Source organism: Primulina eburnea, unplaced genomic scaffold (genome assembly GCF_022965805.1).
Source record: "Primulina eburnea isolate SZY01 unplaced genomic scaffold, ASM2296580v1 ctg328_ERROPOS900000+, whole genome shotgun sequence".
In the NCBI taxonomy this organism is placed as follows: domain Eukaryota; kingdom Viridiplantae; phylum Streptophyta; class Magnoliopsida; order Lamiales; family Gesneriaceae; genus Primulina; species Primulina eburnea.
This window is the reverse complement of record NW_027331150.1, coordinates 320856-347682: the sequence shown is the minus strand read 5'-3', so window position 1 is coordinate 347682 and position 26827 is coordinate 320856. Positions and strand designations below refer to the sequence as shown.

At 37.2% G+C, this 26827-nt stretch overlaps 1 pseudogene; it reads left to right on the top strand.

The window, feature by feature from the left end:
* The first annotated feature begins 5143 nt into the window (after positions 1-5143).
* LOC140820956 (uncharacterized) lies at positions 5144-21563 on the top strand (annotated as a pseudogene).
* Positions 21564-26827: the final 5264 nt, after the last annotated feature.

Here is a 26827-nt window from a genome sequence, read left to right as displayed (position 1 = left end):
TCGATAGCCCCGAGCACTATTAAACTTTTCACGAATAATTGACTCAACGGTTGGAGTAAAAATTGTTGTAGATGCTACAGATGAATTGTGATATCTCAAAAACCAAGATTTAGTCAATCTCCGCAAAGAATCTAACAGTGCAATGATTGGAAGCTGTCTTTCCTCGCCTCTCGCATTTATTGACTCTACAACATTTGTTGTCATAATGTTATAACGATGTCTTGGGTTGTATGCTCGAGTCCATCGATCCAGGGAATCACTTTCATCCAAAAACATTGCGCCGTCAAGATATATTTTCTTAAATTTTTCATACTCCGCATCAAAATCAAATTGCTTATAAATTTTTGCTAAGCGCATAAACATTTCTATACAACCTTTTTTTTTTCAACGATTTTTCATATTTTGAGACAAGTTCTATATACAATGACCATGATGCACATCTTTGTAAGCAACAAAAACTGCAACAATGATCCCCGGATGTCTGTCTGAGATAATCATCAGCTCTTCCTCGTCAGGTACTATTTCCAAGAGCTTCATACAAAACCAGCTCAATGAAGCAGTGGATTTTGCATCAACAACGCCCCAAGCCAATGGATACTGGTAAAAATCTACATCTTGTGCCGAAGCCACGTGTAAAGTGTCATCATATTTTCCTTTCAACCATGTACCATTGATAGTTACGACTTTTCTCATATATATATATATCCCCTTGTAGAAGCATCGTATGCTAAGAACATATACTTGAATCTACTGTGCTCATCTATTACTAAATCTGTTATGCTACCTAGATTAATTTTCTCTACCATCTTCAAATAAGAAGGAAGAATAACAAAACTTTTTTTTCTGAATAACCTCTAAATATATCATGGGCAAGTTTTTTGCCTTTCCACGCTTTGTAATATGTTACTTCAACACCCTGATTTTGCATCATTATCATAATAGATTTCTGTTAAGGTGTCACTTGTTGCCCTCGAAAGTTCTCTACCAACATGTCACAAACGACAAATGAGCTTGCTTGTCGGTTTTTTACGCCTTCTTGTCAAGTCACAAGTGTGTGTGTTGCAGTATGTATGAATCTCAAAATGTGTTTCGTTGTCATGTTTTGAAGTCCAAATTCTCCATTTGCACTTTTACTATACATTTGGGGAAGATTTCACACTTTCAAACTAAAAAGAAAAATTCAACGCAATTTTGGATAATTTTTTTTTCACGACAGCCTTGTTTGAAAATACCTGACCAATATAGAGGTTGGAACCAAGAGAATGAATATGCATCATTACTAGCCTGCACATGAATCTCAGTATCATTTGAATGCATAACAATGTGCTCGATATAATTTTTTTGAATGAAGATATTATCATCCACATACATCTCAGCCATGTGCTCCACATCATTTTCCCGACTGAGCACATTATTTATTTTTATATTCTGATTTGAACAAACATGATCCACATCTTCAAATACCTCATTGTTGCAACAGTGATCCTGAGAGACAAAAGTTTGATCAAAATAGTCATCATATAAATCATTTTCATTACCTTATTGTATTCATTATCCACATGTCCATCATTCAAATAACTTACATTTAGATCAACGACCACAATGCATCAGTTCTAATAGTATCAAAAGTTCTATCCGTTTCAACAACATCCAAAGTAGCAACAATAGTGCGTTCAACTTCGACATAAAGCACATGTCTGTTTCTTGCACAACCAAAATATAAGTGTGCCTTCAAATCATTATCATTCTCAATATACATAGGACGAATATTGCAATGCTTCACATCCGATAGATAACTCAATCTCAATTGTTATGTGCCACCTAGATTCATAACTCTGTATATCTCACATCGTAAATATTCCATCGAACAAATTTCGGAATCCACAGGAATAGCTACCCACTTACAAGTAAACCATTGACTCCGATTAAATATATTATCTTTGAAACGTCCACTACTCGTTTTCTTTAAAATACACTAGAATTTTTTATTTTATTTTATATATCCTATTAAATTCGGCCGAATGCAATACATACATATAAAATATCTTGACACAATTTTAAGATAAAACATCTAACCACATTTGAAAATCAAAAGGAAATAGTTCCAATATAAAATCGTCAAACGTTTTCAAATCCTAACATAGAAATACATCTAAAACTAATAACCTCTCAAAACCACTCAAAAGCATAATAAACGTCGTAAAAATCTTTAACGTAAACTTAGAATCATAAATGTGGAAATTTAGCGCTGGTCCTCGGGTTATGTGCACCTTCAGTCCAACAAGATCAAAAATCAAGACCTACACTAACATTAACATCATGATCACATGCATCGATCAAACCTAGTTAATCTAAATACTCAGCAAACCATAATCTTGATAACAAATAATACGCATACAATCACATGCAGCAGTGAAAATACTTTTACGTAAAATAACATTTTAATAATCATGCATAAACATAAACATTTTTCATATCATCATAACATATTCATTTTCATCATACACATATACATATTCCTTTCACTGAATTCAGATCGTCAATTGCGACTTTCGTTTTAGGAGTCGATGGATCCATCTACAAGTAACCACAGTATCGGGCGGCGGGGACATCAACGTTACTCTCACCCGTCAGCTGAGCCTTGTCCTTACGTATTATCGTATTAGTCAAAATTACTTCACTTCCTTCAACATTACATATTCTCATGATTTTATAAAATTTAAACATGCACAAATCGTTTTTTTTAAAAACCAAACATGTAACATATCTTTTAGCGTTAACGTTTCATCATAAAATTTCATAAAAATTTTAAATAATCATATTAACATATTTTACAGCATTCAGGACACTGCCATGAAGTTTAATATTTTTCAGGTGTAAAATGATCGTTTTACCTCTAGACGTAAAATTTCACGATTTTGACTTTTCTAATTTTCGTTGACTCTAGACCATCCCAAATAATTATTTAAGCTTAAATTAAATTTCTCATATTTTCATTTAGCTCAAATCCATGGCTTTTTATTTATTCTTTAATAATAAATTCGTAATTTTTTTAATCCCGAATTAAATTCGAACTTTAAGAAAAAATTCTCAAACTTTAAACATAAATTTTTTATATTTAACTTACCCTCGTGAACCATGATTCGGCCCCCGTTGAATCATGTCTCAAACCTTAGCCATTTAAACCCTAAGTTCTAACCATAAACCAAACCTCGAACCATCTCTCTTTTCTCTCGAGCCACCCCGAGCCAAGCCCTTCCCAGACCTTCTATGGACCTTACTAGACCCACTGGACCCCTTGTAATGGTCCAAATCTTTATTTTGAATGAAATATTAATTAAGAGATAATTAACGAGTTGTTAATTAAGTATTATTAAGGAATTGATCAGTCGGGATCAAGCTGTTGGAATGCAGCGAATTTAAAAAGAGATAACCCGATCTACTTCAGATTACATTATCCCGAGAAATCCAATTAGACAAATGAGATTTTAACACGTGGCATATAAGATTGATTCGGATTTTCTGAAATACTCCGGATGCAGCCTATAAATGGAAGCTGATTTTTTGTTTCCTACATCGCATTCTTCAGAGAGAGTTCTAGGTATATCTTAGGTTTTCTAGCCAGTTTCTAGGGCACTTTGGTGTAGGGAAGTTTCGGAGCTAGTGTCGACTCGAGGAGGGTCGGTGAACTGAGATCGAGACATCATCAGCGGGCTGACGACGAACGCATGTATAATCCTAAAGCCTTAAATAGTGATTTAAGGATCATCAAGGAGAACCTTGTAGCATGTTTGATCTGGTTTGATAGTGATTTCATTATGTTGGTATTGTCTAGGTTTAGAGATTTCTGTCAGATTGTTTTAGTGAAGTACGTGATGTACTGATTGAGATATCCAAGCGTAGTGTATACACACTTATATGCTACATATTTATCTGTTGCATGATACATGTTTTACTGCTTTGGCATATTATGCATGACATATCATTTTGAGCCTGATATCTTTTGAGATACACCTCGTTTGTTGGGGCCGCTCAGCCCAATTCTGTATTGTGGACAATGGGGCATCGAGAGCTACAGTGTCCGACGGGACCCGCGGGCTCTGATGACCTGGACATTGTAGGTCCACTTCTTGATGATGAGTGTGGGAGCCAAAACATGCCTAGGGCAGATCAGAGACTACACACTCAGACGCCTCTAGACTGTGCATGAGATTCTTGGCTTGATCCTTGATATCCGAGCATATTGCATTTCACATGCATCATATTAGTTTTTATACTCGTACATTCTCGTAACGGGTGATTGTCGCTCACGTCCTTGTTTTCATCTTGGGCACCCCATTCCACGGGACAGGTCTTAGGTTGGACGGTACGGACGACCAGGCAGTGGCTAGAGCAGTTGGGTTTTCGGTGGTGATCCAGTGGAGGTTTTATGTGGTTTATCGTTTTTATGTTCAGAGTTACGTTTTCGTTATGGTGGTATTAATTTTTAAGACTGCTGTTAATGTTTTGTTTTCGTTTGGGTTGTAAAATGATTAAATATTTGGTCTCTGCTGTTTAATTGTTGTTATTAAGTTTAATGTTGCATGTTTATTAGTCTGTTTAGTAGTGGCTCGGGTAAGGGCGCTACATTGGTGGTATCAGAGCATGCAAAGATTTTTTGGACATTAGTAATCCTGTTTTGAGGATTTAGATGTTGATTTTGGTTTCTTTTCAGATGTCAGGAGATGGAATAAGTCTCGGAAGTGTGGGACATGGCTTTTATGAAGACGATGAGGCTGGCCGAGAACATCATCGTAGAGATCATGACGGAAGGCGTCACCGAGATCATGATGAAATGAGACGTAGGAACCGTGTCAACATTATGGATTTTATGAAGATTGGACCTCCACCATTGACCGGAGATGAGAATGCCGATGTTTCTGAAGCTCTGATCGATATCATGGAGCAGTGTTTTTGAGTGCTGCACTATGACGAGGATGAGAAGATGGAGGTAGCCGATTTCATGATCAGAGGAAAAGATCGGAAATGGTGGAAACCTGTTTCTGCCATTCTAGTTTAGCAGCATGGACGGATTCGTTGGAAACATTTTCGTCAGGCCTTCATCAATCATCACTTTCCGCCAGCTCTTCACCAGGCGAAGGATATGGAACTGTTGACCATTAAGCAAAGATATTGGAGCATTGAGGATTATCAGAAGCATTTTACGGATCTGTTGTCGTACGCTCCTCACATCAGTGAGAATTCTGCAGCAAAATATTCTCACTTTTTGAATGGTTTGAACCAGGAGATTTTTGATCGAGTTTCTGTGTGTGACGATCCTAGTTCGTATGAAGGATTAGTGAATCATTGTCGTCAAGCAGAGATCAGTATTTCTAGGAAGAAGGCTATGCAAGCTAGCAAAAGTTCTATTTCATTGGGACCAAGGGATCAGTCTTTCAAGAATTCTGTATCTTTTTCTTCTTCTGGTTCTGGAGGGGTACACAACTTTGGCAGGAAAAAGCTGCGATGTGGCCACTGCGGAGGCAATCACCAGACGGAGAATTGTCGAAGAGTAACATGTACTTCTTTCAATTGTGGTGATTTTGGTCACATGAAGAGAAATTGCCCTTATTTGGAGAATCGGAGTGGAGGCGGAGGTTCTATGACAAGGTCGTACGGTGGAAAATAGTCTGAGGCCACTGTGCAAAAGAAAGGTTTTCCTGCTCAAGTTTCTCGTTGTGGTGGAATATCACAAGGATCTCAGCAATGCCCACGAGTTCAGGGGCAAGTGTTTTCCCTAAACCAAGAAAAATCTGAGGAGCGAAACGAGAGAATCATTGCAGGTAATTTTATTTTATGTGGTATTCCTGTATATGTATTAACTGACACTGGAGCATTGCATTCATTCATAGCATCAATGTTTATTAAGAAGCATAAACTACCCTACGTGTCATTAGATGTTTTGATGTCGGTGTCTACAATGATGAGACAAGAGGCTGTAGTAGACTGTTTGTTAGAGTTCGAGGGAAAATACTTGTCTGCCAATTTGATGATATTGGCTATGGAAAATTTTGATTGTATTATGGGAATCGACCTATTGACTAAGTATAGAGCGACTGTAGATTGTTATCAACGTCTCGTTCAGTTTTGTCCAGAAGGAGACAAGAATTGGTTCTTCTTTGGTGAGGGAGCTCGACCTCCAATGCCAGTAGTGTCTGCTGTAAAGGCACAACAGCATTGGTATGGCTCCGTTTGAAGCATTATATGGTAGACGTTGTCGTATTCCAATGTTTTGGGACGAAGTAGGAGAACGACAAGTGCAAGGACCTTAATTAGTGCAACAAGCGATTGACGTAGTGGAATTGATCAAGAAGAGAATTAAAACTGCACAAGATCGTCAATCGAGTTACGCGAATACCAAGCTTAGACCTCTACAGTTTCAGTCAAGGGAAAAAGTTTTCCTTAAAGTTTCACCATTCCGCAGGGTGATGAGATTTGGACTCAAGGGAAATTTAGCCCCAAGATTCATCGGACCTTTTGAGATCTTGAAATGTGTTGGAAATTTGGCGTATCGATTGGCTTTACCGCCGTATCTGTCCAGCATTCATAACGTCTTTCATGTATCGTTGCTACGATTGTATGTAGCAGATGATTCGCACGTTCTTGGTCCGACAGATGTTCAACTTGAAGAAGACTTGACTTATGTGATAAAGATAAAAAATTGTATATTAATTAATTTTTTATAATATAAATTTATAATTTTTGTTTTATTAAATGTTTAAATATTATATGTTTTATAATAAATTGTATACAATATAATTTGTTGTGTAATTATAAGTTTTTACTATTTTTACAGGTTCGATAAATAAGAAGTGGTAGTTTTACCATGCTCTAGAAAGTTGACTTATGGCGTTAAGTTGTATAAAATATAATTTGTTGTGTAATCATAAATTGACTTATAGCGTTGCAAATGAGATTAAGATTATTCTTGGACCTGTAGAAAGTTGATATCTACAATATTGGTGGCAAGCATGAGATAAAAATCTTCTCACAAGTGAGATCAAATTAGGCAAAAAATAAAGTTAACAAAGAAGTGGCAGTTTTATCATGCTCTAGCATTTTGACCATATCTCTCAAATTACTTGGTAAATGGTTAAAAAAAATACCTCAATTCAAACAACTCAATTATCTACATGTTTTGTTTTATGTGGAAAAGAAAATTCGGATGAGAAGATTTTAAAAAGTGAAGTGTATTAAAATATAATTTCTTGGAACACCAATGAAGATTTATGTGTAAAAAATAATATTTTATTTGTAGTTATCTCCTCAAATTTGGCTATAGATAGGGTGCATTGTAATGATTGGCAAAAACTTGTGTGAGACGGTCTCACGGGTCCTATTTGTGAGACGGATCTTTTATTTGGGTTACCCATGAAAAAGTATTACTTTTCATGCTACGAGTATTACTTTTTATTGTGAATATGAGTAGGGTTGACCCGTTTCACGAATTATGATCCGTGAGACGGTCTCACATGAGACTCACTCGTAATGATTTGAGATATCCCTCATTTTATGAACAAACCTTTGATTTCATAATATTTTCTCTCTTTGTTTTTCATTTATTTCTTCATTTAAATATAATTAGCATATTAATTTCATATTCAAAGTTTTACACTTTGAATAATGAGTAGCTAACTTTTCAAAGTTGAGATGAAAATGTGAAACTCTTGGCATGATAATAAGGTTATTAAAATGTCAGAATCTATGTTTTATATTATTAATCATTATTTATTGTTTATGTTATATTTATTTGTTTAAGCATTATTATACCCTACTTATAAGTGAGAGTTTTGATTTATTGTTGCTATATGTTACACTAAATTTTTGGAACCATTTAAATGTTAGTTTGGTATTTACAATCATTTAAAGTGGATGCCTTGATTTATTATATATGAATATATCATAATATTAATTTCTTAGTATCATTTAAATATTTGTTTGGTATTACCAACCATTTAAAGTAGATGCCTTGATTTATTATATATCAATATATCATAATATTAATTTCTTAGTACCATTTAAATGTTAGTTTGATTTTACCAACCATTTAAAGTGAGATCCTTGATTTAGTGTTTACAAATATATATATATATATATATATATATATATATATATATATATATATATATATATATATTACAATAAATACTTGACAAAATTTATAAGTTTTAGTATATATACTTATAAGATAATAATATATAACATAATATAAATATAATTATTTAATATATTGAAACCATTTTATTAAGTGGATTTCAATAATTTTCATTAATGTTAACTTTATTAAAATAACAAGAGTGGATCTTTAATCTCAACTACTTAAATTAAAATTTGAACAATTAAAAATTACCAATTAAGGAACCAAACAATTAAACGAAAAAAAAACAAAAACAAAAAGACATTATAGTGGATTTTTAATTATCTTAGCTTCCATGTGGATACGATATTTGGACTCAATGAATTATACTACTTGTGGACAACCTGCTCTTGGGAATGCAACAATCAAAGTCGCATCAAGTTTTTGACGCCGTTGCCGGGGAAGTATAATTTAATTTCAAGTCTATTTAATTTTGTTTATAATTTATTTTTCTTTATTTGAATTTTTATTGCTTTTGTGTGTTTTTATTCTTTTTCTTTTGCAATTGCATGAGCATTTGGTCACGTACAATTAGTGGTCGACTCATTCGAAATAACCTTTATTTTTGCAAAACATGGCGGAAGAACCCATCCAAGAAAATGAAGATGAAATTCAATCTCAACATGATCATGATAGACGAAAAATACTTAGAGATCACATGAATCCTACACGTACTAGTGCACCTTCATGTCTAGTTTTTCCCCCTGCTGCATCTCATTTCAATTTTAAGCCTGATACTATTCAACCTTTACCCAAATTTCATGGCTTAGATTCTGAAATCCATATATATACATTTACGAGAGTTTGAAGAAGTGTGCAACACATATAATGATCTAAATTGTAACATGAACAACATTCGACTTAAGCTTTTTCATTTTTCTTTAAAAGATAAAGCTCTTGCAAGAGGGGGGGTACTTAAGCGTGATCAAGCCTGTAAAGCTCAGTCAGATTCAATTGACCGAGACAAAAGAGGAAAGAACCTCATACAGATAGGATTCCTCCCCTTAGGAATCCCCGGGCGGGTTCGCCGCGCATTCTCCCTTTAGGACCGACTACAACAAGCTCGCGACTCTAATCTTGATATAGTTCCAACAGGCCTAGTCTTTAACTCTCCTATAACGCATAGTATATTCTTTCCATCTTCCTACTAGGACAACCCCCTATTAAAGATATGGCAGAAATAAATAATATAAAAAGAGCTCCAGTATAAAGATCTTCATTAGTGCGTAAACCGATTGTATACCCCCCGGATGCCTTTAAAGGTAAAAAGGTAGTGGGTAGGCCTCTAAGAGCCTTTACTTTACTCTCTTCTGATTCAAAATCAGAGTGTAACGTGTATCCTGATTTGATTGGACTTCGTATCTAAGGCACTTGTTCCGCTCCAAAAACCGGGATCCATTCGAACTTGGGATGAATTGCAACAAAAATTTTTGAAAAAGTTTTTTCCATCTCATAAAACAAATTCTTTCAAAAGTCAAATAATCACTTTCACTTAAAAACAAAGAGAAATTTTTTATCAGTGTTGGGATAGATACAAAGAATTGCTTAATATTTGTCCACATCATGGTTTTGAAATTTGGAGAGTTGTTTCTCAATTTTATGAAGGCTTAACACCTAAAGATAGGCAAATGGTTGAATTTATGTGTAATGGAACATTTGAAGATAAAGATCTAAACGAGGCAATTGAGTATCTCGATTCATTAGCTGAAAATGCACAAACTAGAACTTCTGGAACTCAACAGATGGATCGGGTAAAATTTGTTATTACCCTTCGCAGTGGTAAGGTTGTAGAAAAATCTATTTTTGAACATTGTGAAGATGATGATAAATCAACTCCAAAAGGTAAGGAAGTGGAACCCATAACTTGCGAAGAGGAGGATCAACAGACAATGTCACCACCATTCCCTCATGCATTGAAAAATACAAAAAAAATCAAATTTGAATTCTGATATATATGATATTTTTAAACAAGTAAAAGTTAATATTCTTTTATTAGATGCAATAAAGGAGGTACCATCATATGCCAAATTTTTGAAAGACTTGTGCAATGTGAAAAGAAAATTGAATGTGAAAGAGAAAGCATTTTTAGCCGAACAAGTAAGTGCAATCATTCAAAATAATAATACTTTGAATTACAAAGACCCTGGTTGTCCTACTATTTCATGTATTATTGGAGAACGAAAGATTAAAAAATCCTTGTTTGATGTTGGAGCTAGTGTGGATTTACTTCTATATTCAGTTTATCAAGAACTCAATCTAGGCGAGTTAAAATCTACTTCGGTAACACTTTTACTTGCCGATAGATCTGTTAAAGTGCCAAGAGGTATGGTAAAAGACGTGTTGGTCCAAGTTGATAACTTTGTATATGTAGTAGCCCGAATGCCGAATTGGGTAATCAACGGACTAATGATGATTAATCATGATCGGAAGGTCTGAAGATGGTTCGGAAGCACCGAAGAGTTCGGACGATCCGAAGTGGGTTCGGTGGATCCGAACATGAGGTGTCAAGAGTGGATCGACACGTCAGTTTGCATACACGTTCGGACGGTCCGAAGTGTATGATCGGAGGATCCGATCATGAGCTGTCAAGAGCCAATGGACACGTAGCGTTCGGACGTTCCGAAGTGTTGTTCGGAGGATCCGATCATGGCCTATAAATAGTGCTCGAAGTCCTCATTTTGGTATTGCCATTTCTTGAGATTGAGTCTTTAGTGAGAGATTTGGAAGGTTCTAGGGTAGTTGTTGGTCGAGCGATAGCCAGGAGCTGCCAGGAGTGGTAGCGTAGCGACGTCTGAGTTACGAGGCAATCGACATCAAAGGGCTGTCGACGGACGAAGGTAAACCCTAAACCTTTGGTAGTACTAGGGAGTACTGGTTTTGCTAGTCGAGCATGGTAGTATTGATTGAGTATGCTTTTTGATGCGTAGGCTTGTGCTAGACCTGATTAGCGGTATTGCGTAAGGCTAGGCTTGCTGTGATAGAGGTACGAAAGTACTATCCGAGATATCCTGGTTGAGTATACATTCATATATGTGTTGCATGAGTATTTGCTGCATTGTTATATGTCATATGATGCATGCTATTATGTCACGAGTTATGATGCATATTGCATATCATGTTGAGCCGTATCTCCTTCGAGATAGCCTTTACTGTTGAGCTGTATCTCTTTCGAGATAAGCTATATCTTGGGGCCGCTCAGCCCTGTTTTGTGGACGCATGGACACCGAGAGTACACAGTGGCCGACGGGTCGGGAGGGCTTCGGTGGTCCGGGACATTTTAGGTCCACGTCTGTCTTGTAGTGGATGCAGTGACCCAGAGGTGTACCGCGCGGCACTATCCACTTGGCGCCTCTAGACTGAGCATTTTGAGATCCTTTGTGATTCCTGTTTCTTGACTACTCTGGTATCATATCATAGCATGTGCATTTCATATAGGTTTGTATACTCATACTTTTGTACTGGGCGTTCTTATCGCTCACGTCCTCGGTTTTGTTTATTCTTGGACACCCCATTCCCACGGGGCAGGCCTCAGGTTGGATGGCTCAGGAGGAGCAGGAGGAGGACGTTGAGTAGCTGGTTGGTTTAGTTTTCAGTGTTTTCCATTTTATTCGATATGGTTGTACCGAATATTTTTATTCTGGGTTATTCTAGATTTCGATTGGGTTGTATAACGTTTGATTCTTTTGCCTTTTCCGCATTTAACTCTGATTTTTATTAATTAAGTTAATTGCATGCTTAGTTCTCAATTAGTAGGTGATTCTGGAACGGGTCACTACATTTATGGTATCAGAGCATGCGTATGATTTTGGGATATAGATTCTGTTTTGGGATTTCCGTTGACCATTTTACCATTTTCCCTATTCTATCTTGTAGCGATGGCTGACCATTTTGATGACTGGAGTAGTCAGGGGAGTGTAGGTCGATGGGGTGACCAGGACGATCATAGACGTCATCGTGAGCATCGTCATCGTCGGGATGGTCCTAGGCGTTTCGATATGCATCGTTTCATGCAGATGGGGCCTAAGCCTTTAGTCGGCGGTGAGACTCCCGATGATGCGGAGGATTGGTTAGAGCGCATGGAGAGTTGTTTCCGCGCATTCCAGTGCACCGAGGAGCAGAAGATGGAGACTCTTAGTTTTCTTCTCGAGGGCCGTGCTCGCAGGTGGTGGCGATCGACTTCTGCGCCGATAGTCCAGTCCCAGGGTAGAGCGACTTGGGTCGATTTCCGTGCAGCGTTCATGCAGCTGTACTTTCCTCCAGCCCTTCGCCAGGCCAAGACGATTGAGCTCCTGAACCTTAAGCAGGGGAGTATGTCTGTTGATGAGTATCAGCAGAAATTCTTTGAGTTGTTACCCTTCGCTCCTCATATCAGTGGCAGTTCTGAGGCCAAGTATGATCATTTCCTCCAGGGCCTTAATCAGGAGATCTTTGATCGAGTCACTGTCTGTGATAATCCTACTTCTTACGATGGGTTAGTGAACCGGTGTCGCCAGGCAGAGATCAGTCTCCAGCGTGGTAGGGCTATTCTTTCTTCTTCTAGACCTCCGAGTACTTTGAGGCCTCGATCTCAGTCTTTCAAGAAGTCTGGTTCTTCTTCTGGATCTGGATCTCGATCTAGCGGTGTTTTCCGTTTTGGTAAGAAGAAGGAGTCTTGTGCGCATTGTGGGAAGAACCATCCGTCGGAGCAGTGCCGATTAGCCGCAGGAACTTGTTTTCAGTGCGGAGAGATGGGTCATATTAAGAAGAATTGTCCTCAGTTGCGAGGTGGAGCAGAATCCGGTTCGGGATCTCAGACGACTGTTCAGCAGAGGAGGCAGGGTCAGGCAGTGGGTAGTTCGAATCTTCGACCTCGTGCCCAAGGTCAGGTTTTTGCGCTGAACCAGGATCAGGCTGCAGATGAGACGGAGAGAGTCATAGCAGGTACTTTTCATTTATGCGGTATTCCTGCTTTTGTTCTTATTGATACAGGAGCCTCTCATTCCTTCATTTCTGCACGATTTGTTAAGCGTCATAGGTTACCCTATGTTTCTCTAGACGTCATTCTTTCTGTTTCTACTCCGATGGGTCATTCGGTGTTAGCGAAGCGTCTAGTGATGGGTTGTCCCTTAGATTTTGAGGGTAACGAGTTGACTGCGAATCTTATGATCCTAGAGATGGAAGATTTTGATTGTATCTTGGGTATAGACTTATTGACTACCTACCGAGCTACTGTGGATTGTTACCAGAAGCTTGTTCAGTTTCGTACGACTGAAAGCTCTAGTTGGTTTTTCTATGGTGAGGGAGCGCGACCTCCGATGCCAGTGGTATCTGCTCTGAAAGCCTGTCGTGCTTTAGAGTCGGGCGGGGAAGGCTACCTCATCTATGCGATTGATTCATCCACAGGTAGTGTTGGTCTAGAGGATATTCCAGTGGTTTGTGAATTTCCTGATGTTTTCCCAGATGAGATTCCTGGTTTTCCTCCGGTTAGAGAGGTGGAATTTGGCATAGATTTAATGCCAGGGACTGCACCGATTTCTCGTGCCCCCTATCGTCTTGCTCCGTCAGAGATGAGAGAGCTGAAGCAGCAATTGCAGGATCTTCTTGATAAGGGTTATATTCGCCCGAGTGTTTCACCTTGGGGAGCTCCAGTCTTGTTTGTCAAGAAGAAGGATGGATCGATGCGGTTGTGCATTGATTATCGCCAGCTGAATCGGGTGACGATCAAAAACAAGTACCCTTTACCCCGTATTGATGACTTGTTCGATCAGCTTCAGGGTACTTCTGTTTACTCCAAGATCGGCTTGCGATCGGGTTATCATCAGATGAGAGTCAGAGATGATGATATTTCCAAGACTGCATTTCGTACTCGTTATGGGCATTACGAGTTTCTAGTTATGCCATTCGGATTGACGAATGCGCCAGCGGTGTTCATGGATCTGATGAACCGAGTCTTTCGGGATTTTCTGGATCAGTTTGTGGTGGTTTTCATCGACGATATCTTGATCTATTCCCACAGTGTGGAAGAGCATGCCCAACACTTGAGGATTGTGTTGCAGATTCTTCGCGAGAAGCAATTGTATGCTAAGCTGAGTAAGTGCGAGTTCTGGATTGATCGTGTGGTATTCCTTGGTCATGTGATTTCCAAGGAAGGAGTTTCTGTGGATCCCAACAAGATTGAAGCAGTGCTGAATTGGTCACGTCCGACGACGGTGGCTGAGATCCGTAGTTTTCTAGGTCTGGCAGGGTATTATCGTCGCTTCATCGTGAATTTCTCTCAGATAGCCAGACCATTGACGCAACTTACTCGGAGGGATGTTCCATTTGAGTGGTCATCCGAGTGCGAAGATAGTTTCAGAGAGCTTCGTCGACTTCTGACTTCCGCACCTGTTTTGGCGTTACCGTCAGGATCTAATGGTTTCAGTGTTTACACCGATGCCTCCTCGCAAGGCTTAGGATGTGTGTTGACGCAGAATGGTCATGTGATAGCTTATGCTTCTAGACAGCTAAAACCTCACGAGGAGAAGTATCCAGTTCATGACCTAGAGTTGGCAGCTATTGTGTTTGCGCTGAAGATCTGGCGTCATTATTTGTACGGTGTTCAGTTTGAGATCTTTACTGATCATAAGAGTCTGAAATATCTGTTCACTCAGGCTGAGTTGAATATGAGGCAACGTCGTTGGATGGATTTGCTGAAGGATTATGATTGCGAGATCAAGTACCATCCAGGTTCTGCGAATCTCACAGCTGATGCGCTTAGTCGCAAGGTGAGAGCCTCTGCACTTCAGACTTGTGCTATGGCTAGTGCCATCCAGGATAGTTGCTCGTTGGGGTTTAACTTCAAGCATCGGAAAGGTATGGAGAGCATTCGTGTTGCTACCATTTTATCTGAGCCAGCTTTGTTCGCTCGGATTCGAGATGCTCAAATGTCTGATCTGAAGACTCAGAGATTAGCTCGGTTAGCGGGTGGAGATAGCGGCTTCCATTATCAGTCCAATGGTCTTCTGTGCTTATCTAATCGGGTTGTAGTACCAGAGGATGACACTTTGAGGGACGAGATTTTGTCTCATGCTCATCGAAGCAAGCTGAGTATTCATCCAGGAAGCAACAAGATGTATAAAGATTTGAGAACTCGATTTTGGTGGAAAGGGATGAAGCGCAGCGTGTATCAGTTTGTCTCCAAGTGTCTAGTTTGCCAGCAGGTTAAGGCAGAGCACCGTCGACCGGGAGGATTATTGTTGAACTTACCTCTTCCAGAATGGAAGTGGGAGCATATTACGATGGATTTTATTACTCACTTGCCATTATCTTCGAGGAACAGCGATGCTAACTGGGTAGTGGTGGATCGACTCACCAAGTCTGCTCATTTTCTGCCGTATAATCGTGATTTCACTTTCGATCGTATGGCTCGATTGTACATTCAGGAGATTGTACGTTTGCATGGAGTGCCTGTCAGTATTGTTAGTGACAGAGATCCTCGTTTTACCTCACGGTTTTGGGGTAGTTTCCAGTCAGCTTTGGGTACTACACTGAGTCTGAGTACTGCTTATCATCCGGAGACTGACGGTCAATCAGAGAGGACTATCCGTACGCTTGAGGATATGTTGCGAGCCTGTGTTATGGATTTCGGACCCGCTTGGCAGGATCATTTGCCTTTGATTGAGTTCGCGTACAACAACAGCTATCATCGTAGTATTGGTATGGCACCATTTGAGGCGTTGTACGGGCGACGTTGTCGTACTCCATTATTCTGGGACGAAGTTGGGGAACGACAGGTGGAGGGACCGGAGTTAGTCCAGCAGGCTATTGATAAGGTTGCAGTAATCAAGAAACGGATTAAAACTGCTCAGGATCGACAGGCTAGTTATGCGAACACAAAGCGTCGACCTCTTCATTTTCAGCCAGGTGAGAAGGTGTTTCTCCGAGTTTCGCCTTTTCGCAGGATTTTGAGATTTGGTCTCAAGGGTAAGCTGTCTCCGAGATTTATTGGTCCATTCGAGATACTGGAATGTGTGGGAGATTTAGCTTACAGACTTGCGTTGCCGCCGTACCTATCAAGTATTCATGATGTGTTCCACGTATCCTTGTTGAGACGTTATGTAGCAGATGAGTCGCACATCTTACATCCATCTGAAGTTCAACTTGATACGGATTTGTCTTACGTGGAGCGACCAGTTCGGATTCTAGATCGCAAAGACAAGGTGTTGCGGAATAAGATCATTCCTCTTGTCTTAGTGCAGTGGCAGCGCAGAGGCACTGAGGAAGCCACTTGGGAGTTAGAGAGTCGTATGCGTTCAGAACATCCAGAGCTCTTTTGAATTGTACTGTAGTTGTATTACAGATGTATGTTGTGTTTTCAGTTGTAATCAGTTGTATTCAACAACCATTGAGCTGTAATAACGATGTTGTTATTTCGTTTTGTTCATTCTCTAAAGCCTGATTTCGAGGACGAAATCTTTTAAGGGGGGGAGAATGTAGTAGCCCGAATGCCGAATTGGGTAATCAACGGACTAATGATGATTAATCATGATCGGAAGGTCTGAAGATGGTTCGGAAGCACCGAAGAGTTCGGACGATCCGAAGTGGGTTCGGTGGATCCGAACATGAGGTGTCAAGAGTGGATCGACACGTCAGTTTGCATACACGTTCGGACGGTCCGAAGTGTATGATCGGAGGATCCGATCATGAGCTGTCAAGAGCCAATGGACACGTAGCGTTCGGACGTTCCGAAGTGTTGTTCGGAGGATCCGATCATGGCCTATAAATAGTGCTCGAAGTCCTCATTTTGGTATTGCCATTTCTTGAGATTGAGTCTTTAGTGAGAGATTTGGAAGGTTCTAGGGTAGTTGTTGGTCGAGCGATAGCCAGGAGCTGCCAGGAGTGGTAGCGTAGCGACGTCTGAGTTACGAGGCAATCGACATCAAAGGGCTGTCGACGGACGAAGGTAAACCCTAAACCTTTGGTAGTACTAGGGAGTACTGGTTTTGCTAGTCGAGCATGGTAGTATTGATTGAGTATGCTTTTTGATGCGTAGGCTTGTGCTAGACCTGATTAGCGGTATTGCGTAAGGCTAGGCTTGCTGTGATAGAGGTACGAAAGTACTATCCGAGATATCCTGGTTGAGTATACATTCATATATGTGTTGCATGAGTATTTGCTGCATTGTTATATGTCATATGATGCATGCTATTATGTCACGAGTTATGATGCATATTGCATATCATGTTGAGCCGTATCTCCTTCGAGATAGCCTTTACTGTTGAGCTGTATCTCTTTCGAGATAAGCTATATCTTGGGGCCGCTCAGCCCTGTTTTGTGGACGCATGGACACCGAGAGTACACAGTGGCCGACGGGTCGGGAGGGCTTCGGTGGTCCGGGACATTTTAGGTCCACGTCTGTCTTGTAGTGGATGCAGTGACCCAGAGGTGTACCGCGCGGCACTATCCACTTGGCGCCTCTAGACTGAGCATTTTGAGATCCTTTGTGATTCCTGTTTCTTGACTACTCTGGTATCATATCATAGCATGTGCATTTCATATAGGTTTGTATACTCATACTTTTGTACTGGGCGTTCTTATCGCTCACGTCCTCGGTTTTGTTTATTCTTGGACACCCCATTCCCACGGGGCAGGCCTCAGGTTGGATGGCTCAGGAGGAGCAGGAGGAGGACGTTGAGTAGCTGGTTGGTTTAGTTTTCAGTGTTTTCCATTTTATTCGATATGGTTGTACCGAATATTTTTATTCTGGGTTATTCTAGATTTCGATTGGGTTGTATAACGTTTGATTCTTTGGCCTTTTCCGCATTTAACTCTGATTTTTATTAATTAAGTTAATTGCATGCTTAGTTCTCAATTAGTAGGTGATTCTGGAACGGGTCACTACAGTATATCATGCCGATTTATAGTTCTAGATACACAACCTATCGAAGCTTGTAATGAAATTTCTGTAATTTTGGGTCATCCATTTTTAGCAACTTCTAATGCTCCTATAAATTACAGAAATGGAATAATGAATTTTTCATTTGGTAACATGACCTTGGAGCTTAATGTTTTTAATCTTTGTAAGCAAACACATGACAAGGAAGATGAAAGTGAAGATGAAAATCTTATTGAAACTCTTATGGAAGAAAATCAAGAAGGGAGTAATCGTGACCAATTAAATATTTGTTCAATTGAAACTGTTAAAGAAAATATTGAAATTGATCTTGATGATTTTATCTGGTATCACTCGTTACCAAGATCAGAGAAAGAATTTGAGGCAAAATATGATAACAAAGACAAACCACCCATACTGGAGTTAAAATCCTTGCCAGAAGAATTGAAGTATGTATTTCTTGGAGAAGATGAAAAATATCCGGTGGTAATTTCTTCCAAACTAGCAAGTGATCAAGAAGGTAAATTAGTTGATATGCTTAAAAGACATAAAATGCAATTGGTTGGACACTAAAAGATCTCAATGGCATTAATCCACTAATTTGCACTCACAAAATTCATTTAGAAGAAAATGCTAAAACATCTCAACAACCACAAAGAAGATTAAATACACACATGAAAGATGTTGTGAAAACTGAAATTCTCAAACTACTTGATGTTGGGATTATCTACCATATTTATGATAGTAAGTAGGTAAGCCCAACACAAGTAGTTCCAAAAAAATCTGGCATCACAGTGGTAAAAAATGAAAAAAGGTGAATTGTTAACAAGTCGAGTCCCATATAGTTGGCGGATGTGTATTGATTATAGAAAAGTAAATTATGCCACTAGAAAAGATCATTTTCCATTACCATTTTTGGATCAAATTTTAGAAAGAGTAGCAGGTCATCCCTACTACAGTTTTCTTGATGGATATTCAGGCTATTATCAAATTCTCATTGCACTCGAATATCAAGATAAAACTACATTCACATGTTCTTTTGGAATATTTGTATTCAGAAGAATGACATTTGGATTATGAATGTCACAGCAACATTTCAAAGATGTATGCTAAGCATTTTTAGCGACATGGTTGACAATATTTGGAAATTTTCATGGATATTTAACTGTTTTTGGGAATACATTTGATAATTGTCTTGAAAATTTGGAAAAAGTTTTAAAAATATGTGAGCAAAAAGGTCTTATTTTTAATTGGGAAAAATATCATTACATGATTACTTCTCGGATTGTTTTGGGACATGTTGTGTCATCTCATGGAATTGAAGTTGATAAAGCCAAAGTTGATGTCATTGCCACTTTACCCCCTCCAAAAACTATTAAATAAATTCGCTCATTTTTGGGACATGCTGGAATTTATAAGAGTTTATAAAAGACTTTAGTTCAATCTCTAAACCCATTTGTAACCTCTTAACAAAATACAGTGCATTTGAGTGGACTCAAGAATGTCAAAATTCTTTTGATAAAATCATTCGACATTTAACATCGGCTCCTATCTGCAACCTCCTGATTGGTCTTTACCATTTGAAATCATGTGCGACGTGAGTGATTATGCAGTCGGTGCTATACTGGGTCAAAGAAGAAACGGCAAGCCTTATGTGATATATTATGCAAGTAGAACTTTAAACAATGCTCAAATTAATTACTCCACAACTGAAAAAGAACTACTTGCGGTAATATTTACATTAGATAAATTTCGTTCTTATTTGATTGGATCAACAACTATTGTGTTTACTGATCATTCTGCTATTAGATATTTATTGATCAAACAGGATGCAAAGCCACGACTGATACGATGGATTTTGTTGCTCCAAGAATTTGACATTGTGATCAAGGATAAAAAAGGAAGCGAGAATGTCGTAGCCGATCATTTATCGAGACTAGTAACATGATCATTTTGTAAAATGACACCAATTAACGATAATTTTCCTGATGAACATCTATTTTCAGTTACTACTACACCTTGGTTTGTTAACATAATAAATTTTCTTGTGACATGAAAAATGTCACCGCAATGGAGTTCCCAAGATAAAAGAAAATTTTTGAATGAGGTAAAAAACTTTTATTGGGATAATTCGTATCTGTTCAAGTATTGTCCAGATCAAATTTTTCGACATTGCATACTTGACAATGAGGTAAGTTGTGTCATTAAATAGCATGCGCAGGACATTTTTCTTCAAAGAAAACAGCTACAAAAATCTTGTAATGTGGATTTTATTGGTCCACTTTGTTTAAATACACCCACGAAATCTGCAAGATCTGTGAAATTTGTCAAAAATTGGGTGCAATTTCAAAAAGAAACATGATGCCTTTGAATCCTATCATTGAAATTGAAATCTTTGACTGTTGAGGAATTGATTTTATGGGACCTTTTCCACAGTCGTTTGGATATTTGTATATTTTAGCTGCACTTAATTATGTTTCCAAATGGATAGAGACAATTCCATGTCGAACAAATGATCATAAAATCGTCGTCAAATTTTTGAAAGAAAATATTTTTAGTAGATCTGAAAATCCTCGAGCCATGATAACTGATAAGGGAACTAACTCACTTTGTTAATAAAACATTTGCTTCATTAATGAAAAAATATGATATTACTCACAAAGTAACTACTCCTTATCATCCTCAAACAAATGGACAAGTTGAATTAGCTAATAGGGAGATAAAGCAAATTTTGAAAAAAAAAAACTGTTAACCCAAGTAGAAAATATTGATCTCTTCGACTTAATGATGCACTTTGGACATATCGAACATCTTTTAAAACATCATTGAATATGTCTCTCTATAGGTTGGTTTACATAAAAAAATTTCATTTTCTTGTGAAATTGGAATATAAAGCTTATTGGGCGATCAAAACTTTTAATTCAAGCATGGTGATTGCACCAAATTGTGAAAATTACAACTTAATGAACTTGATGAACTCAAAAATGATGCGTATGAGAATTCAATGATTTATAAAGCAAAAATCAAATCATTTCATGATAAAACAATTCATCTTTTGGGATTGGTAAAAAAATTTTGCTTTATAATTCTCGACTTCACATATTCCCAGGAAAATTACGATCAAGATGGACATGCCCATGTGTTGTAAAGCATGTGTATCCTTATGGAGCTGCGGATTTAAAAATCCTAAAACTGGTGATGTTTTTAAATTAAATGGACAAAGGCTTAAACCATTTTTAGAAAATGAAATCTTTCAAGAAGAGTTTATTTCCCTTTCTGGTCCTTAAATTTTTATGTTGCATTTAATTTTGTTTGTTTTTATTTCAGGTTTCCTTAATCTTTTTATTTTCCCGGCTAAATGACGGATAACAATACTCTGTGACTCTCATAGTCGGTTAAATCAGTTTTCCACAATTGCTGATACAAAAATAAGAAAAAACATTTCTTTTCTTTTCAAAATGGATGAAATTATCTCAAAATTTGTAAATATTTTCCCTCTGTTTCTGAAAATGTTCTAAGAAAAATTTATGCAGGTAGGTGTGAAAGATTGAGATTTCTACTGCAAAAAAGAATTCCAGAAGATATTCGTCTTGTAATAGAAGCTAAAGTCCGATTAGGAGGAGAAGTTCCACAGTCATTGCTCATTCGTTATTTGCCTGGATTAGAAAAAACACTTATGCAAAAATACGAAGGGCCAAAAAGTTAGGGGTTTGTCATAAGTGTGCAAGATGGACTTGTGACAAACAATGCAGATCTTTGGGATATGTTTCCAATAACAGAGGAGATAAAATTGGTTTCATTAAAAATGGGCTGAGGAAGGAGTCTTTAGATAACATCTTATTGACTCTTGAGACGCATTCTATTGGACACCTGCATATTGAACTTCTCCGTTTATGGAAACAGTTCCAAGATGAGCGTCATAGTCATGGGAATCCGACTAAAAATACCCTGTCGCCAATTTATAAGAAAATTGGATGGGAAGCATATCCTCGACTCATAGAAGGCGTTGAAGCCGTTTCTGGACGTAAAACCAGAGGAAACTTTTGAGCCACAATCACACTACTGTTTATATGCATGTGTGTCATTATTATTTTTACTATTTATTCTGCTTACAGCTGTGACCCATAGTTTTGCCATGATAACATATTACCCCGATAAAATATCTCATCTTTCTCTCTATTTTCGCAGAAAAAAAAGAAAGTAAAACATGTCTGGATCCTCTGCACAAACATTGAAAAATATTTGTGTATTTTGTAGGTCGAGTCCTGTAAAAAATGAAGTGTTTGTAGAAGCAGCGAATAATCTTGGAAAGATATTGGCTGAGAGAAAAATTCACTTGGTATATGGGGGAGGTAATATTGGGTTAATGGGATCGGTTTCCACATCTGCAGATCTTGGAGGTAGTCAGGTTTTGGGTATTATTCCTACAGCTTTAGATGAAGGAAATTTTACAGGTGTTACGATTGGGGAGGAATTAAAAGTTTATTTTATGTATGAAAGAATCACCAAAATGATGGAAAATTCTGATGTTTTATCGCAATACCAAGTGGTTTTGGTATATTAGAAGAAATTTTTCACACTATTTCTTGGGCACAACTTAATATCCATATTAAACCTGTGGGCTTGTTGAATATCAATAATTATTATGAAAGTTTGTTGACATTCCTAATAAAGCTGTGGAACAGAATTTCATTTCAAAAAATTCACGAAGGATGCTCATCTCTGCTTCGACTGCTGATAGAGGTGGATTTTACTTGTTTTTCATATCGTGTTTTGTTGCATTGTGTTGCATTTATCACTTAGATTTCGTGCATTTTGTGTTGTTTTAGCATAATCTATGTCTTTGTGTCGCTCATGTGTTTAGTGGCGAACATGCAGGAGATTTGCGAAGAAACTGAAAAAAAGAGGAAGAAAGTCGAGAGACCTCCGCCCGGGCGCACATTTGCATCCGCTCGGGCGCGTTCAAGCTTGGAGAAAGAATTTTTGCGAGAGACATCCGCCCGGGCGGATATTTATGTCCGCCTGGGCGCGTCAAAGAAAAGAAAAAAGATGAATTTGCGAAGACCCTCCGCCCGGGCGGAAACTTACATCCGCCCGGGCGCGCCAAAGAAAAATAAAAAGGCAAGATCTGCGAGAGTTATCCGCCCGGGCGCATTCGTATTTTTGGAAAAAATAATGGACGATTTCTTCCCTTAATTCTGAAGAGGGAAGATATGGTAGGACCTATTCAGACTTCATTCTTCAGCCGTCAAGAGTTTTGGAGAGCACGGGGCGCTTGGATTGAAGATTCGACATTTTCCGGGCACCGTTCTTCGCGTCTTTCGTCAATTCTCGTATTTCTAACTTTGTTTGCATCTTTTAAACTTTGTTTTGTTTATTGTGATTATGAATTTTAGTAGCTAAACTTTAATATTTGTTGGGATTAAAGGGGATCCTACCCCGAACGTTGATTTGAATTAATCTATATTTCGATTGTGCGTTATTCTTGATTTTACTACTGTTTTACTGTGTCATTAAAGCGTAGCTAACTTTAACGACGTTTTCATATCACGTGTGAGTTCGAGAGAATAACGAGTGATAGGATCGAGTAGTATAATCCGCGGATCTACAATTTACATAGATATATGAAATTGGATACGTGCCGATAGTCATAGTCCTTAGGGTTGAAAACTAGGGGATTTCATAGATCGAAATGCGATTTGCTCTTGATAAATAATTAAAGATATTTAATTACTTCATTGAGTAGAATTAGTTTGGCATAGCTCGAGAGAGTATGTTCAATAGATTATGAAATCTTTTCGGAAGCGTAGATCACGATCGAACGAATTAATTAATAAACGAGGGGTAGGTGAACCGAGATTCCCAACAAATCCTTTTCTCATTGAATTTTAGCTCAACATTTTAGATTAAATTCTCATTCATTACTTGTTGAATCATTTTAATTGCATATTTATTTGAGTATAGTAGGAATAATCACACAACTCAATTTTCATTGCTAAATGTTAAATAATTGAAAATAATAATTGTTAAACACAGTCTTCAATGGAACGATACTCGTACTCTTGTACACTATATTATTACTTGACATCGTGCACTTGCGATTAATTTTGAGCATACAAAATCATATTTTATTAGGGATTTTACTGTGCAAGTTTTGCTCGATCAACTGCTGACCAATTAATTGATGATTTGAGAGATTTTGTTTATAAGCCTGATCCGATCATAACAAATATCAATTGGTCACGACCAAACAGTAAGAAAAGAAAGTTGGATCGTTGATTCAAAAGTCCTGGATTAGTTTGCGTTTGTTTCAGTTTGTTATCTTCAATAAAATTCCAGGTGATATCTCTTTCATTATGTACTCTTTATTAATAGTTATTTTGACATTAGGGACAATGTTATATTCTGATTGGGGGGAGAACAAATTTATTTGAAAAAAAAACCTCAAATTTTTTTAAATATTATTTTAAAATAAAACTATGTTTATTGTTTGTAACTTAGTAATTTTTCCAAAAATATCATTACATTACATGTTTGAAAGATTTAAATTAGAAAATGTATTAATTTATCTAAGTATGTTTAAATTTTTATTTGAAAATAAAAACAATTTTAATATTATGATCACTATAAAAATATGATTTATGAAATATTTTTGAATGATTAACCATTGTGATAAAATTAGTTATTAAAGTATATGGCCCAAATATACCTGATAAGAGTGGCTAAAATTTTTAAACTCACACATATTTTGTGAGTGAATGGAGAGGATTGAGAAAATAACTTGTGAGCCTTTATTGATCATCAGAGAGACTATCTATTGTTTAGAACTTAAGTTCTTATTTTGAAAAAAAAAATTATATTTCTTGAAAAAAAAAAGAGAAAAAAATAAAGTAATATGTTAAAGATCTATGTAATTTTTAAATTATATACTACCACCCATTTATCTCTCTTAAAAATTAAAAAAAAAAAGAAAGAAAAAAAGAGAGAAATATATTATACAAATTAAATAAATATGTGGTCAAGAAGCATACACTTAGTCTGATTCTATGATGTTAAAAAAAAAGATAATAAGAACAACTAGATTTTGAATCAATGGATTTCCTATATTTTGATTAGGCTCGTTTGTCTATCTGCATTCTGTAAACCATTTTCCTGAGCATTTATCTGTATTCCAACTCCATGAGAGAAATCGTTCACATAAATTGAAACATTTATTAACTTGTGAGGATATGGAGTTGAGACTCTTACTAGGAATTTCTGAAGGCCGTACACATTTAACTACCTGAAAATAAGCTTTGAATTGATCAATTCAGATTATTTAATAAAATATAATTATAATGATCTTGATATAAATTTGACAGTTTTTCAAATTTAATTTAAACACTTGGATAGTTCTGATTACATTTCTATTTAAATTAATCAATATGTTTTGTGTTCCTATTAACGCTTAAATTGCTAGGGACTAGCAATAAGCTGGTTGGGGAGTGTTATAAAGATAAAAAAATTGTATATAAATTAAATTTTTTATAATATATATTTATAGTTTTTGTTTTATTAAATGTTTAAATATTATATGTTTTATAATAACTTGTATAAAATATAAGTTGTTGTGTAATTATAAGTTTTTACTATTTTTACATGTTCGATAAAACAAGAATAAACTTGGCGTTGCAAATGGGATTAAGATGATTCTTGGACCTGTAGAAAATTGATGTTAATATCTACAATATTGGTGGCAAGCATGAGATAAAAATTGTTGCGTGTTTTCTTGAATGCTCGCAAGTGCACGATGTCAAGTTATATTAAATGTAATTTTGAGTGCAAGTATCGATTCCACGAGGAGTGTGTATAAAAATATATATCAATGCTTGTAATTAATATAGTCAAGATTTTATCTAGAATTATCAATAACCAGAATGGTTTGTTTGAACGAATTATTTGAAAACAAAGGATTAATCTAATCACCGAATTGAAGAATAAAAATTAGAGAAGATATTTAGAGAAATCATTTCACCAAGTTTCCATGACAATTATTCTCTGTTAAATTTATATTCCTGAATTCCAAATATTTAATGGCCAAGAACACTTAATTATTTATTCCCCCTTTCCCAAGTGACGAATAAATTATATCAATCAAACTTCGATTCAATTATTCCTAATAAAATCTAAGTTTAGTTGATAAATGCATATGCTTGTTCTTACCTAAGCTTCTATACGCCTTCCGAACGATATAAATATTCAACGATGTGTCTCTAATGATCTATAATCCTAGTCCATCTCCCGAGTTATAGAATTAATCAAATAACAAACAATTTATGGCCAGTAAATTGCAGAGAAATAAACACAGAGAAACACAATTAAATATAAAATGGAATTCAATCATATAAAATAACCACGTCAAATTATTGTATCCACAAAGCTACATCATTCTCTAGAATGGAAATTTAGTTCGTCATGAAATCCAAGCGAAAACAAGACATATTCGTAGTTCTAGACATCGCTACAAAGTAGAATATAGAAAGCGAAGGAAAAGATAACAAATTCGAAGTGTCTTCTCCGTCCCCGGATCCGTTGTTCTTCGTATTTGTGACTGTTCTTCGCACTTTGAATCTTCGTCTTGTGTATGCGCTCCGATTTCTCGTGCTTTTCTCCAATGACGGATGCTTCCTTTTTCTGACCTAAAAGTCGCGCATATATACAATTCTGGACGCACGGCGCGCGTGGTGGCGCATGATCTCGCGCGGCTGCGCGTGACATTCTGTCCCTGTGGCTTGCTGCTGCGTGCGCGTGGTCGTGTGAGA